We start from the raw sequence: 14,697 nt of genomic DNA, 5'->3' as shown, positions 1-14,697 counted from the left end.
ATTATTTTGCTTCCAAACTTCTGATAAATGTAGCAGGTTCCAATGCAATTTCACTTGCCACATGTTATTATTCAGGTTGTCATCATACTATATCAGCTTCAAAGTTTATTTTTAATCTCAAGTAGTCAATATCTGAACCTGAACGCTCAAACTACTGCAGGGGGAGGATTTCCATAGTATCTCTGGGGCTGGAATAGAATTCCCTGGTTTGACGTCAAGCATTGGCAACTGCAGAATACATTGTCTCGAGGTACAATCACACTTGATTCTCAAACAATCATAGATTCATGAATTGCAGCAGGGTGAACCCAAGATGTCCGGAGCCTCTCTCGTGAATCACATTGCTTACAATGATTTCATGATTGAGATCTCGTGATTTAACAGTTGTATTTTCTTGTTTCTTTTCTGTTCTTTTGGAGGAGAACAAGATGTAGCTTGTAAAGGTTTAAGCACTTTAGAAGTTTAGCTAAATAAACAGAATATATCTACTGGAAGGTGATGTATAGAAAAGTGGATCCTTGCATAGGTTTTGTATTACATATATAGTTAACTCAGTACTGATTTCCTTTTCTTGATTTGGAGTGAGTGTCTTTTCTTGACTTAGCGTCCCTATGGTTGATCTCACATGAGTTATGGTATTTCTATCCTTAAAAGTGTGTAATAAATCCACAATTCAGTTTGAGTTATGCATGTGGTTTTTTTAATCAAGATTATATGATTATTAAAGCACATATATCGAAGTTGAAATATAGGCGGGTGGCGTGCACATGCACCTCTTTGCCCAGGTAGGGAATTTTCAGTTCTATCTGTCATATTATTTTTCAAATATAGTGGCATCTCTACTACCCTCCTGTGAAGCAATTAGCCATTGTTTTGCTTAAAATAGCAATTACATATACATTTAGTCCATCTTTTTGCATATCTCCTTCGTGCTATGATTTCCATCTTGAGAGAAAAAGGGCAAAACGGGTTCAGTTGTATAAGCTCTTTATCTTTGCAAATTTTTGTTTTGGGGGAGTTAGAAGATCGAGGATTTCAATTTGTCAGGGCTCGTAGAATGTCAAAAGATGATTTCTGGTTTAAACTTAATGTCGATCAGACTGGTTTCTATATAGTGAGTTATGATGAGGAAATTGCATCCCGAGTTAGGTATGCAGTTGAGACCAACACAATGAGTGCAGCAGACAGATAAAACTTTTGCATGGTTTCTTACAACTGCAAGTCTTTCCCTGTTCAACTATTCTCACATTATTACTGTCTAATCAATACAGGTTTACTTGATGACACATACCCTTTGTATGGATGGTAAACAGAAGGTGGTCATGTTGTTGCATTTGATTGCTGCGTACAAGGGTGAGACTGAGTATACTGTGCTTGCACATGCCATCAACGCACTACTCTCTTCCTATTCTATTAATTTTTGTTGCTCCTAAACTTCATCTTGTTCTAAGCGTTTTTGTTCTTGCCTTTGTAGACAAGCCTGAGCATATTTGAGATGATGGCTATTGCTGCACCAGAAGAGTTGGTTAATATGAAGAAGTTCCTATTTGACTTCCTTGAGCAATTCACACAGTAAGTATTTGCTTTTATCAATCTGTACTGGAAGGATAGTTTATCGTGTAGTCTCTTCTAGCTTTTCAGCAACCCGTCCCTTGTTGGTGAGGTGGCTGGGGTGCCAAGAGTGGGGAGGGTCACTTGAATACACTGTTAAGAGGTACACTCTTAACTGCTCTTGTGGAACTAGGCCATCAGGCTACCATCGACGAGATTGTCCGTTAATTTCATCACCATTGTCTGTGCTAGAGGTTCACATATCTGGATGCCTTTGCTTGCCAAATAAAAAAAATGAAGAATGGTTCTGTTAGGAAGTTGCACTAGCTTTGACGATGATTCATAGGACGTGGCGCTCTGTCCCGGTGCAATGCACGGGCATTTGTGCTAGTTATTTTCATGTGGCTCAATGTTTCCAATGACGTGTAACTTGGCCGCGGGCTTTTGTATCCCGTGAAAAAAACTGAGCCCGTTTGGCGGATGCGAAGGACAGACATGCATCCAGGGGCGGAGTTGGGCCCCGGGCACCCAGGGCTCAGGCCCGGGGCGTGGAAATTCGAACAGGCTATTATACACATATGTTTTTCAGCAGGTCAGGGCGTGGAAATGAAGATGGCCCAAAGCCTGATGGGCTGTCTGGATGAAGGAGTTCATATCCGATCTAGGTGTCATACCTAGTGCATCGTGTCCAATGAAAATCTTTTGTAACAATACTGGTGCAATTGCCTTAGCAAAGGAATCCAGATTTCACAAGAGAACCAAGCACATCAAAAGACACTTCAATTCCATCCGCGATCAAGTCAAGGAGGGAGACATAGAGATTTGCAAGATACATACGGATCTGAATGTTGCAGACCCGTTGACTAAGCCTCTCTCACAAGCAAAACATGATCAGCACCAAGACTCCATGGGTGTTAGAATCATTACTATGTAATCTAGATTATTGACTCTAGTGCAAGTGGGAGACTGAAGGAAATATGCCCTAGAGGCAATAATAAAGTTGTTATTTATATTTCCTTATATCATGATAAATTTTTATTATTCATGCTAGAATTGTATTAACCGGAAACTTAGTACATGTGTGAATACATAGACAAACAGAGTGTCTCTAGTATGCCTCTACTTGAATAGCTCGTTGAATCAAAGATGGTTAAGTTTCCTAGCCATAGACATAAGTTGTCATTTGATTAACGGGATCATATCATTAGAGAATGATGTGATTGACTTGACTCATTCCGTTAGCTTAGCACTTGATCGTTTAGTATGTTGCTATTGCTTTCTTTATGACTTATACATGTTCCTATGACTATGAGATTATGCAACTCCCGTTTACCGGAGGAACACTTAGTGTGCTACCAAACGTCACAAAATAACTGGGTGATTATAAAGGTGCTCTACAGGTGTCTCCGATGGTACTTGTTGAGTTGGCATAGATCGAGATTAGGATTTGTCACTCCGATTGTCGGAGAGGTATCTCTGGGCCCTCTCGGTAATGCACATCACTATAAGCCTTGCAAGCAATGTGACTAATGAGTTAGTTGTGGGATGATGCATTACGGAACGAGTAAAGAGACTTGCCGGTAACGAGATTGAACTAGGTATTGAGATACCGACGATCGAATCTCGGGCAAGTAACATACCGATGACAAAGGGAACAACGTATGTTGTTATGCGGTTTGACCGATAAAGATCTTCGTAGAATATGTAGGAACTAATATGAGCATCCAGGTTCCGCTATTGGTTATTGACCGGGATGAGTCTCGGTCATGTCTACATAGTTCTCGAACCCGTAGGGTCCGCACGCTTAATGTTCGGTGATGATCGGTATTATGAGTTTATGTGTTTTGATGTAACGAAGGTAGTTTGGAGTGTTGGTAATCGTAGCATAATTTAAAATTTTCCTACGCTCACCAAGATGCATCTATGGAGTCTACTAGCAACGAGGGGAAAGGAGTGCATCTACATACCCTTGTAGATCGCGAGCGGAAGCGTTCCAATGAACGTGGATGACGGAGTCGTACTCGCCGTGATCCAAATCACCGATGACCGAGTGCCGAACGGACGGCACCTCCGCGTTCAACACACGTACGGTGCAGCGACGTCTCCTCCTTCTTGATCCAGCAAGGGGGAAGGAGAGGTTGATGGAGATCCAGCAGCACGACGGCGTGGTGGTGGATGTAGCGGGTCTCCGGCAGGGCTTCGCCGAGCTTCTGCGAGAGAGAGAGGTGTTGCAGGGGAGGAGGGAGGCGCCCAAGGCTGTAGTTGCTGCCCTCCCTCCCCCTTTATATAGGCCCCTGGGGGGGTGCGCCAGCCCTAGGAGATGGGATCTCCAAGGGGGGGGGGGGCGGCGGCCAAGGGGGGAAGGGGTTGCCTTGCCCCCCACGGCAAGGGGGAAGCTCCCCCCCTAGGGTTCCCAACCCTAGGCGCATGGGGGGAGGCCCAAGGGGGGGCGCCCAGCTCACTAGGGGCTGGTTCCCTTCCACTTTCAGCCCACGGGGCCCTCCGGGATAGGTGGCCCCACCCGATGGACCCCCGGGACCCTTCCGATGGTCCCGGTACAATACCGGTAACCCCCGAAACTTTCCCGGTGGCCGAAACTTGACTTCCTATATATAATTCTTCACCTCCGGACCATTCCGGAACCTCTCGTGACGTCCGGGATCTCATCCGGGACTCCGAACAACTTTCGGGTTTCCGCATACATATATCTCTACAACCCTAGCGTCACCGAACCTTAAGTGTGTAGACCCTACGGGTTCGGGAGACATGCAGACATGACCGAGACGCCTCTCCGGTCAATAACCAACAACGGGATCTGGATACCCATGTTGGCTCCCACATGTTCCACGATGATCTCATCGGATGAACCACGGTGTCGAGGATTCAATCAATCCGTATGCAATTCCCTTTGTCAATCGGTATGTTACTTGCCCGAGATTCGATCGTCGGTATCCCAATACCTTGTTCAATCTCGTTACCGGCAAGTCTCTTTACTCGTACCGCAATGCATGATCCCGTGACTAACGCCTTAGTCACATTGAGCTCATTATGATGATGCATTACCGAGTGGGCCCAGAGATACCTCTTCGTCACACGGAGTGACAAATCCCAGTCTCGATCCGTGCCAACCCAACAGACACTTTCGGAGATACCCGTAGTGCACCTTTATAGTCACCCAGTTACGTTGTGACGTTTGGCACACCCAAAGCACTCCTACGGTATCCGGGAGTTGCACGATCTCATGGTCTAAGGAAAAGATACTTGACATTGGAAAAGCTCTAGCAAACGAAACTACACGATCTTTTATGCTATGCTTAGGATTGGGTCTTGTCCATCACATCATTCTCCTAATGATGTGATCCCGTTATCAATGACATCCAATGTCCATAGTCAGGAAACCATGACTATCTGTTGATCAACGAGCTAGTCAACTAGAGGCTTACCAGGGACACGTTGTGGTCTATGCATTCACACATGTATTACGATTTCCGGACAATACAATTATAGCATGAATAATAGACGATTATCATGAACAAAGAAATATAATAATAACCATTTATTATTGCCTCTAGGGCATATTTCCAACATGGAGTCCCGGATATGATCTCGGACATGACGAGGAGTCTCGAATTGGTCGAGACATAAAGATCGATATATTGGATGACTATGTTTGGATATCGGAAAGGTTTCGAGAGAGTTCGGGCATATACCGAAGTACCGGGAGGTTACCGGAACCCTCCAGGGAGTATATGGGCCCTAATGGGCTTTAGTGGAGAGAGAGAGAGGGGCAGCCAGGGCATGCTGCGTGCCCCCTCCCCCTCTGGTCCGAATTGGACTAGGAAGGAGGGCGGCGCCCCCCTTTCCTTCCTCCCTCTCTCCCCCTTCCTTCTCTCCTAGTCCAACTAGGGAAGGGGGGGAATCCTACTCCCGGTGGGAGTAGGACTCCTCCAGGGCACGCCATAGAGGGCCGGCCCTCCCCCTCCCCCACTCCTTTATATACGGGGGAGGGGGGCACCCCATAGACACACAAGTTGATCATTGATCTCTTAGCCGTGTGCGGTGCCCCCCTCCACCATAATCCACCTCGGTCATATCGTTGCAGTGCTTAGGCGAAGCCCTGCGCCGGTAGCTTCATCATCACCGTCATCATGCCGTCGTGCTGACGAAGCTCTCCCTCGACACTCAGCTGGATCGAGAGTTCGTGGGACGTCACCGAGCCGAACGTGTGCAGATCGCGGAGGTGCCGTACTTTCGGTACTAGGATCGGTCGGATCGTGAAGACGTACGACTACATCAACCGCGTTGTCATAACGCTTCCGCTTACGGTCTACGAGGGTACGTGGGCTACACTCTCCCCTCTCGTTGCTATGCATCACCATGATCTTGCGTGTGCGTAGGATTTTTTTTTGAAATTACTGCGTTCCCCAACATAAAAATCGTAGAAAACGCAAACAGCGTCGAAACGCAACAAATTTTGGCGTGCATGCTTGCCATGCTCATTGTAGCCCGTGAAAAAACCTGAGCCCGTTTGGCGGATGCGAAGGAGAGACATGCATCGGAGGGTCCCTTCCTCCCATACCGAAACCACTGCGTTCCACATGAAGTACCTGAGTGCTTTCACGGAATATACCCAATTTTTGCCAGCGCGTGTGGGGCCCCACCCTGATACCCCATGCCAAAAATAGACGAAATCTGACACCGAATGCATGTTGCATCACATCCGGACATTATTTTAGAGTTTTTCGACCCGGAAAATCATAGAAAATGCAAACAGCGCCGAAACGCCACAAATTTTAGCGTGCATGCTTGCCATGCTCATTGTAGCCCGTGAGAAAAAGTTGAGCCCGTTTGGTGGATCCGAAGGAGAGACATGCATCGGAGGGTCCCTTCCGCCCATACCGAAACCACTGCCTTCCACATAAAGTACCTGAGCGCTTTCACGGAATGTACCCAACTTTTGCCAGCGCGTGTGGGGCCCTACCCCGATACCCACGCCAAAAATGAACGAAATCCGACACCGAACGCACGTTGTGTCATGTCTGGGCATTATTTTAGGGGTTTTCAGGTACTCGGACGCGGACTGGGCGGGCTGCCTCGACACCAGGCGCTCCACCTCCGGCTACGTCGTCTACCTCGGCGACTCCCTGGTTTTCTGGTCCTCCAAGCGCCAGGACACCGTTTCGCGCTCCAACACCGAGGCGGAGTACCGTGCCATAGCAAACACCGTCGCCAAGTGCTGCTAGCTAAGCCCGTTGCTTGGCGAGCTTCGCATCGCCCTGCCCAAGGCCACGGTCTTGTGCGATAACATATAGTCCGTCTACATGGCAGCCAACCCAGTACATCACCGGCGGACGGAACATATAGAGCTCAACATCCACTTCGTCAGGGAGAAAGTTGCCATCGGCCACCTGCGCGTCTTGCACTTCCCCACCAAGCAGCAGTTCGCCGATGTCATGACGAAAGGGCTTCCGACGCCAGCGTTTCAAGAATTCCAGTCCAACTTGTGCATCCGGTCACCGGACGCTTCAACTGCCGCGGGGTGTTAGCAGTTAGCGATCACGTACGCATGGGTTTGCATGCCATGCACGATCCCCACTCTCCCTGCCCACATCGCACGTCCCCTCCTCTATCCCTTTCTCTTGCGCTGAGCGCCGTGTACATGTACAACTGCTATATATTCATAGCAATACAATGAGGAGCACCCAAGGTGTATTTTCCCTGACTCGCAGTGGTAAATGTTGTGTTATTCATATAGCAAGGGGGGAGGCTGGCAACGACGAGGTACATGTTGCGTCGTAGCCCGCACCCCTGTCAGCTCTAGTGGTCACCGACACTGCGACGGGGAATGATCGAGGAGCTCGGGACACTGCTCCATTGGTGATCTGGCCATCGGCCGTGAGGGGCATCTCGCCAGCATGCTGACCGAGGGCCGCCATAGACCGCCGCGCTGTGCTCGCAGGTCGTCGTGGGAGGAGCGAGGTGTAGAGGCTTGTGGGCTCGACGCGACGACGTAGCGGGGCACGGTGACGAGGCGAGTAGCGGAGCGGTGCAGTGCGGTGAAATAGGAAGCAAATCCGGCTATTTATACACCTTCCGGCTATCCAGAAAGAAGGAATTAAACGGTGATCAAGAAGCATCCAATTATAAAAATTAAGGAAAGCTGGAGGTTGTTTGGTTGGAGCAACTATAAAAATTGTGGATTTGGTAGAAATTGTATGTAATGCCCCCAAGAGTTTGAGAGACTATTATACACTAGTAGATTGCCCGTGCGTTGCCACGGGCCAACAAATAAATTTATAACCAATGCTCATTTTCCTCCCTATGAACAAGCATATTGCATGGAATGTTCAACCACAACACAAATGCAAGCACCGTCTTCTCTCTATTCTTACAAACAACAGGCACCCCTCTAGCCGGTCTTTCTTGTTGAACTTGCCGTCCGTCATCTTCTTTGTCCATACATCATTCATCTTCTCAATCTATTGTCCCTTGACTCTGCATGTAGCTTCCATGTCGTTGTTTTGTTGACTCGAAAGGTTAAAAAACAACCCGACCGTACCACATCACCTTCCCAATTTATTCCTAATCCAAGGAAGCTAAATCTAGTTGAATGCGTGTGTGTTGCCCTGAAACAAGAAACTTGTCTATGCAAACATATATAAAATATTATCATATGCAGTGTGTACATCCCATGCTTATGACTATGTTGTCACAAGTACTTCTTGTCTATCTCTTGCTTTCCTATAAATATGTTTTGCCAAGCATGCATTTCAATTTCCACCCTCACTAACATATCTACTTTCATGTGCTCCTTCAACTCCACAAATATGTCTTATTCTCCCTCCTTCATGAGATTCTCTTTGCAATGTTGTGTTGCACATGTGTTCTTTAAAAACAAGGCATGTGAATCACATCGTCATCTATATTGGGCAACCGGGAAGAAGGTACAATCGGCTTCTCCAACCAGATTTGATTATGTCTATGTATTACTTTTCTATATTGACAAGTTCCGTCTCCGAAGCGAATTTTAAGCTTCCTCCTGTCCAACACAAGTACTAAAATTGAGATGCAAAACTTTAATACTTACATAATTTTTTTTGCACAAATCCTCTTGACAAATCAAGGAGCTTCCAATTTTTCGTCGACAAAATCATCCGAGTGCAGTGTACTGCAATGCATGAGCAATGCTATCTATCATCGATCTGACAAAATTATCCTAATAGGGGGTAATTGCATTCTCATGGATGCTTTATAGTACTCGAAGAGTTTGTGCTCAACCTTGCTTGTCATATTATTTTCCTTTGAATAGAGCATCATGTTCAAGCCATGAATGGGGCCTTCGATCTGACAAAACAAAATTACGTGTCTCGTCTGGAAGACCTGTTCTTTGAATGCCCACGCCTCCTGGATCGATGTATGGCCGCAGTCGCTTGCCGCACTTTGAACACCTCAAAGATGCCTAGAGTGCCTTCTCCTCGTGCCACCGTTCATGGGATGTTGCACTTCATGGCTGAGTGGTCGGTGCGATCTTGTGAACAGCATGGTCTTTGACACTATGCGTTTCATCGACTTTGAGCTGCATCAGACGATAGTAGACCACCTACGTCTTCGGTGGTTAGAACCTCCCCCCCCCCCAATCGTGTTGATCTCTCCACCCTAAACCTCTGTGTGATTCTCTTGCTTGAACCTGATGTCTATTCCTGGCTGCAATCCCTTGTAAAGCAACCTGTAACCATGTCAAAACTAAAATGTTAATACAATTTTAGGTGGGCGATCACCCTTTGTTGCATGCCCAAAAAAAAGTGTGCCACTGAATCTACGAGAATGTCGGGTATATGTGCTAGCATGCAAGATAAGAGGAATGGAGAGAAGTTTCGTAAAATTACTACAAACCATGATGATTTCACATGGTTCATCCTCTGCACAGGTCTTGTGCTTCGACTTTAAGTTCAACTCCTTCCTATCGCATCGTTTTTGTGTTTGTAAAGCCACACGACTTCCCAAGCTTTACCTTTCTCACAGCCCGTGATGACTTCATTGTGTATATATATGCATCTTGTGCAGCATAGGAAGACTGCTTAAGCTCACACTTGTTCCATTGCCACCGCTTAAGCTACAGTGGAAAAGATTTTAGACATTCAACAGTAGATAGCTAACAAAGTGTGAGATGTTAAGCCCAGATTGGCACTCAACTTCATTTCAATTGGGCTTGTCTTGGCCATAAATCGAATCCGCATATGAAATGTATATACATATTCTTAGAGTTTCATATGGAAAAGCATAATGTTTGACTTCAAAGAAAATAAGAAGGTACATATTTATCAGTCATGTCACCAAACGGACACACATCATGAGAAACTATAGGGTCATGGCACACTTTTTAGTACTTTCCATTTTGCTGGAATATGTTTGTATGAGTTATCACACAACTACCAAACTCTGTTTGTATCCCTTATTTAGCAGCAATTATCTAGTCAACGAAAATCGGTGGGGCCGGAGGTGAAAACCGGTGGTGGTGGTCAGCGAAAGAAAAATCAGTGGGAGGGGGCATCTATCGATCGATGGGGAGGGGTGAGGACGAACGAAACGAGCGAATGACGTACGTACTGAGACTTTAGGAGTACAGATTACACAAATAGTTAAAAGCCTACCTAATTATCTGCACGCTTACTTAACTACCAACCAAATCAATTAGTTATCTTCTTAATTGGGGAAAATCCCTACTTCTAATTATGTATAGGCATAATAAAGTGTCTACCTAATTAATTAATTGCATTAATCACTCGGTTTCCAAATTGATTCGGTGCGAAAAATAATTCTATTTAAATAGACCTAATTAAGAGCATACATAATTAACTCTCTAGCTAATTAATTGCATTAATCCTTTGCTTTCCAAATTGATTCTGCACTTGATTTCTAGAATATTTTTGCACGAATGGCTATTACGAACGACCACGATGACTACCGAGTATTGTAGCACACATTTTCTTAACAATTTTTTTAACATTTGAATGGTCACACTTGATTTGAGAATGTAGCTGCCATGACTGTCTCTCTGTATGAGTGATAAGAAATATAATATGACCGCGTCCACGAACGCATGTACGTGGCGGTCTGACGACCCGCCTTCCACCACGACCGTCCTCGACACCGTGATGCACACCCTGACATGCTTGAGTATCGCCCCGACATCAGGCTCGGCTACGGCGTCCTCCATGTGTCGTGCATGGCGTCCCTCCGTAGGGGCGCGTGAATGGGTACGCCCATAAGAAAAAAAATTATTATGAAACTTATGATTGTCAATTAATAGTAGAGATAATGATAATAATAAATGGTATAGTGCGTGAGATTAATGATTTCTTTATTGAGAAATATCTCATTTTGTTTTGGAAGGTTATCGAGAAAATATTATGTCTATATTTTAGGAAGATGATCTCACATATATGGTGCGATTTCTAAATTCTTAATTACCTATTATTTACATGATTAAAATGAATCAACACCTCCCAAAGCAAGCACATAATAAGATATCCCTTTAATGGGATTTGGTTTTTAATGAGAAAGAGAAAAAAATCAATGGGAGGGGTGGGGGAGGTGGCAGGAAATAAAATCGGACGAAAATAAAACCGGAGTACCAGGCTACCAACTGCTCTATTAGGAGTAGAGATTAAAATGAATCAACACCTGCCAAAGTAAGCAAGGAATAGGATCTCCCTTTAATGGGATTTGGTTTTTTAATGAGAAAGAGAAAAAATCAATGGGAGGGGTGGGGGAGGTGGCAGTAAATAAAACCGAACGAAATAAAACCGGAGTACCAGGCTATCAACTGCTCTATTAGGAGTAGACATAGTGTCATGTACGGGAAGGGCCAGGTCTATTCGTTCGCTCTAGCCGGCAAGGGTCTTTGTCTACTCGTTCACTGGCTTCAATCGCTCGAAACGTTGTTAGCGTATGAGTGGCTAAGTTAGGTCAACAGTTTGTTGAGAAGCTGGAAAAGTTGGGGCAGCGCAGCTGCGAAATTTACATAATTCTGACTAAATGATTTGAGAGATTTTCTGGGGGTTTTCTAGAACTTCTCACATAACTGAACTCGATTATTTTTGTCCGATGTTCAATTTTCCTGGTTTTGTTTTTATTTTTATTAAATTTTCAATATTTATATAATAATAAAAAGAACCACATTTTCCTTGGGCTTAAAATAAATCTGATCTTTGTTTTTTTCTTTTCTTAAATGTTTTGGAAATCAAAGTTCTAGAAATTTGTAAAGGAAACCTGTCCCATAGGAAACACTTGTATCTATCATGTCGCAATAAATTAAATGAAAAATCATAACACGGGTCGAGACAAAAAGGTAGACGGTTTAGCAGTAAATAATACTCCCTCTGTAAACAAATATAAGACGTTTTAGATTACTGTTTGTCTGCCGAGGGAGTACCGTACCTAATATAAGTTGGGCTTTGAATGTGGCCCATTATCACCAATTGATGGCAATTTGTCATTTTATTTTGCATTATATATTAAGTTTTGAGTAGATTCATGTTGGAACCTCTAAGAGCATCTCCAACAGAGGCGCTAAATAAGCCATGCGCCTGGAAAAACGGCTTTTTAGCGCGAGCGCGACTGAATCGGCAGCTCTAGCAGACGCGCAAAAATCACGCGCGCTAAAGACCACTCCGAACGCCAAACATAACTGCATCGCGCGCTGCTTTTTTCGGGCGTCCGTTACCGCGCACGCGACAGAAAGAATTCGCACGCGAGCGAGCAACCGCCGCAGAACTCTCTGCCCGTGCCCGCTTTCGCCCCCCCCCCCCCCCCCCCCGCGCCGCCGCCGCCGACCTCCAGCCATGGGCGGGGGCACCGACATCCTCCTAACCTCTCCATACATGCACGACCTCTGCGCCGCCGCCGCAAAGCCTAGCGTGGGCTTGACCTCCGCCGGCGCCGCCGGCGCCACTGCGGCTGCGAACACCGGCCTCGCGCGCGGGCTCTTCATGCCTTCCCGGATGAGCGCGCAGGGTGGCGTCACGCCACCGCATGCCGTGAAGCCACGGAGCTCCGCCTCCAAACGAACCATGGCGGCCACCGCGACGACGACGACGACGGCGACGGCTACGACGTCCCAAAAGAAGAGGAAAGCAGTGATAAAGAAGAAGGCAGGAGTGAGGCCGGCCGCACCTCTGCCGCCCGAAGCGTCGGAAACCTCGCAATTTGTTGCGCCGGTGGCCGATGCACACATATTGTTTAATGAAATGCCCACAAGGTATATTTTCTGTTTTTGCTTTGTTGTTGTTGACAAATGTGCACATATGATAGATTGATTAGTTTTCTTTTGTCATACTACTTTGTAGTTTCAATGATGAGGCATTTATATCGACTATGGGTGTTGGCTCCAACAATTGGTCTCAAACCAATGCAGTTGATGAAGACGATCATGAATATGAAGTGGGTGATGAGGGTGAGGGTTGGATAGATCCACCGAAAGGATGGGGTTCCAACTACACCGTCGACAAAGACGTGTTACTTTGCAACACATGGTTGAATGTGTCTATGGATGTCACCGTTGGAACAGACCAAACTAGAGATACATATTGGCTTCGGATGAAGGAGTTCTTTGACACACACAACAAGAGTGGAATTGAGCGCATCGAAAGATTTCTTCGCTCTCGGTGGTCGACGATCAACAAAGATTGTCAAAAGTGGGCGGCGACAATGACGGCGGTTGACAAGATAAACCCAAGTGGCAGTAATGATAGAGATAGGGCAAGTGCCATTTCCCATGCCTCCCATGCATCCCATGCTCATCATTTCTTCTATGTTCATGCTTCATCTTTTGTGTTTCTAGTGATGACTTGTTCTTTATTTTGTAGCTCAATATTGCACAAAACTTGTTTCATGGAGAAGAGAAGAATACCAAGAAAGGCAACGTGAAGAAAGGGAGAGCATTTGTGTTGCCCCATTGCTACGAGGTGTTGAAGGATGAAGAGAAATGGAAAAAACGTGAAGACAAACACAATGCAACTATTTGATTTGGATGATGATGACAGTGAGGCATCAAAGTGATGGCGGCAAGAGGAGCCCTACACCAAACTCGGTTGCCTACTCCAAGCCAAAAAGACCACAAGGAGAGAAACTGGCAAAAGAGAAACCCGGTTGTCGCGACGATCCTCGTCCGTGATAAGCCGCGGGGGAGGCGCGAGCTCCTGCGCCCGCTCCCGCATCGGCACGTCAGGGAAGTTGAGGTCCCGACGAGGCCGCCGGAGGTGCCACTCCGCCGCGTCGTACACGCGGGCGGCCTCTTGGGCGGTGTCGATGGTGCAAGCCGAGGCGCATGTCGTCGGACTGGATCTCGGCGGAGAAGGCGCCGAAGGGGTGCGCGCGGACGCCGCGGTAGCCCGACGTTCCCCGGCGGCGCGGCGGCGACGAGGCGAGAAAGCGCGGGGAGAGAGCGGCGAGGCGAGAGAGAGCGCGCAGAGAGCGGCGTGAGCGCTGGGTTTTATAACGCGCGCCGGACGCCGCGTGCAAAAACTAGCGCGCGCCTGGCAGTTTTTTCACGCGCGCGATGCTTTCCCGCCCGCTTGTTTTTCCGGCGCCCGCTGGAGCGCGCGAAACTGCCCCGCGCGTGCTAAAGGCCACTTTTACGGCGCGCACGTTTTTGCAACCGCTATTGGAGATGCTCTAACTAGTTCGGCGCGCAAAAACGCTATTTCGGTGCTGTAGAAAAAATTAGCGTGCCGCGTCTGCGCGTGTCAGTTGGAGATGCTCTGAAAATTTAAACCGGGGGCATATGCACCAGAAGTCCGGATGCACCAGGCAGTGGAGGGTTGCATTTATCCGGCTTTACAGAATAAAGAAGTAGGCAGCCCAGTTTATTTAGGTGTAGATAACCCAGTTTTGGAGTTGATGTATGTACTTGGTCAATTGTTGATATTTGTAATATGTAGCCGCTGCGGTTGAGGCAGAGGAGTGGGACGATGGCCATTGTCCAGGAGCAGGAGGAGCAGCAGGTAGAGCGGCAACGACTCCATGGCGCGTCCAACCGATGGGACGGGGAGGAAGAAAAGTGTGCAGCTTGGTGAATTGTGATCTGTTGAATACACTGGTATTACAGCCTGGTAGCCAAGCGCATGTTACAACCACATGAAATAT

The sequence above is a fragment of the Aegilops tauschii genome, chromosome 7 (assembly GCF_002575655.3).
Source record: "Aegilops tauschii subsp. strangulata cultivar AL8/78 chromosome 7, Aet v6.0, whole genome shotgun sequence".
Lineage (NCBI taxonomy): Eukaryota > Viridiplantae > Streptophyta > Magnoliopsida > Poales > Poaceae > Aegilops > Aegilops tauschii.
This window is presented reverse-complemented; position numbering follows the sequence as displayed.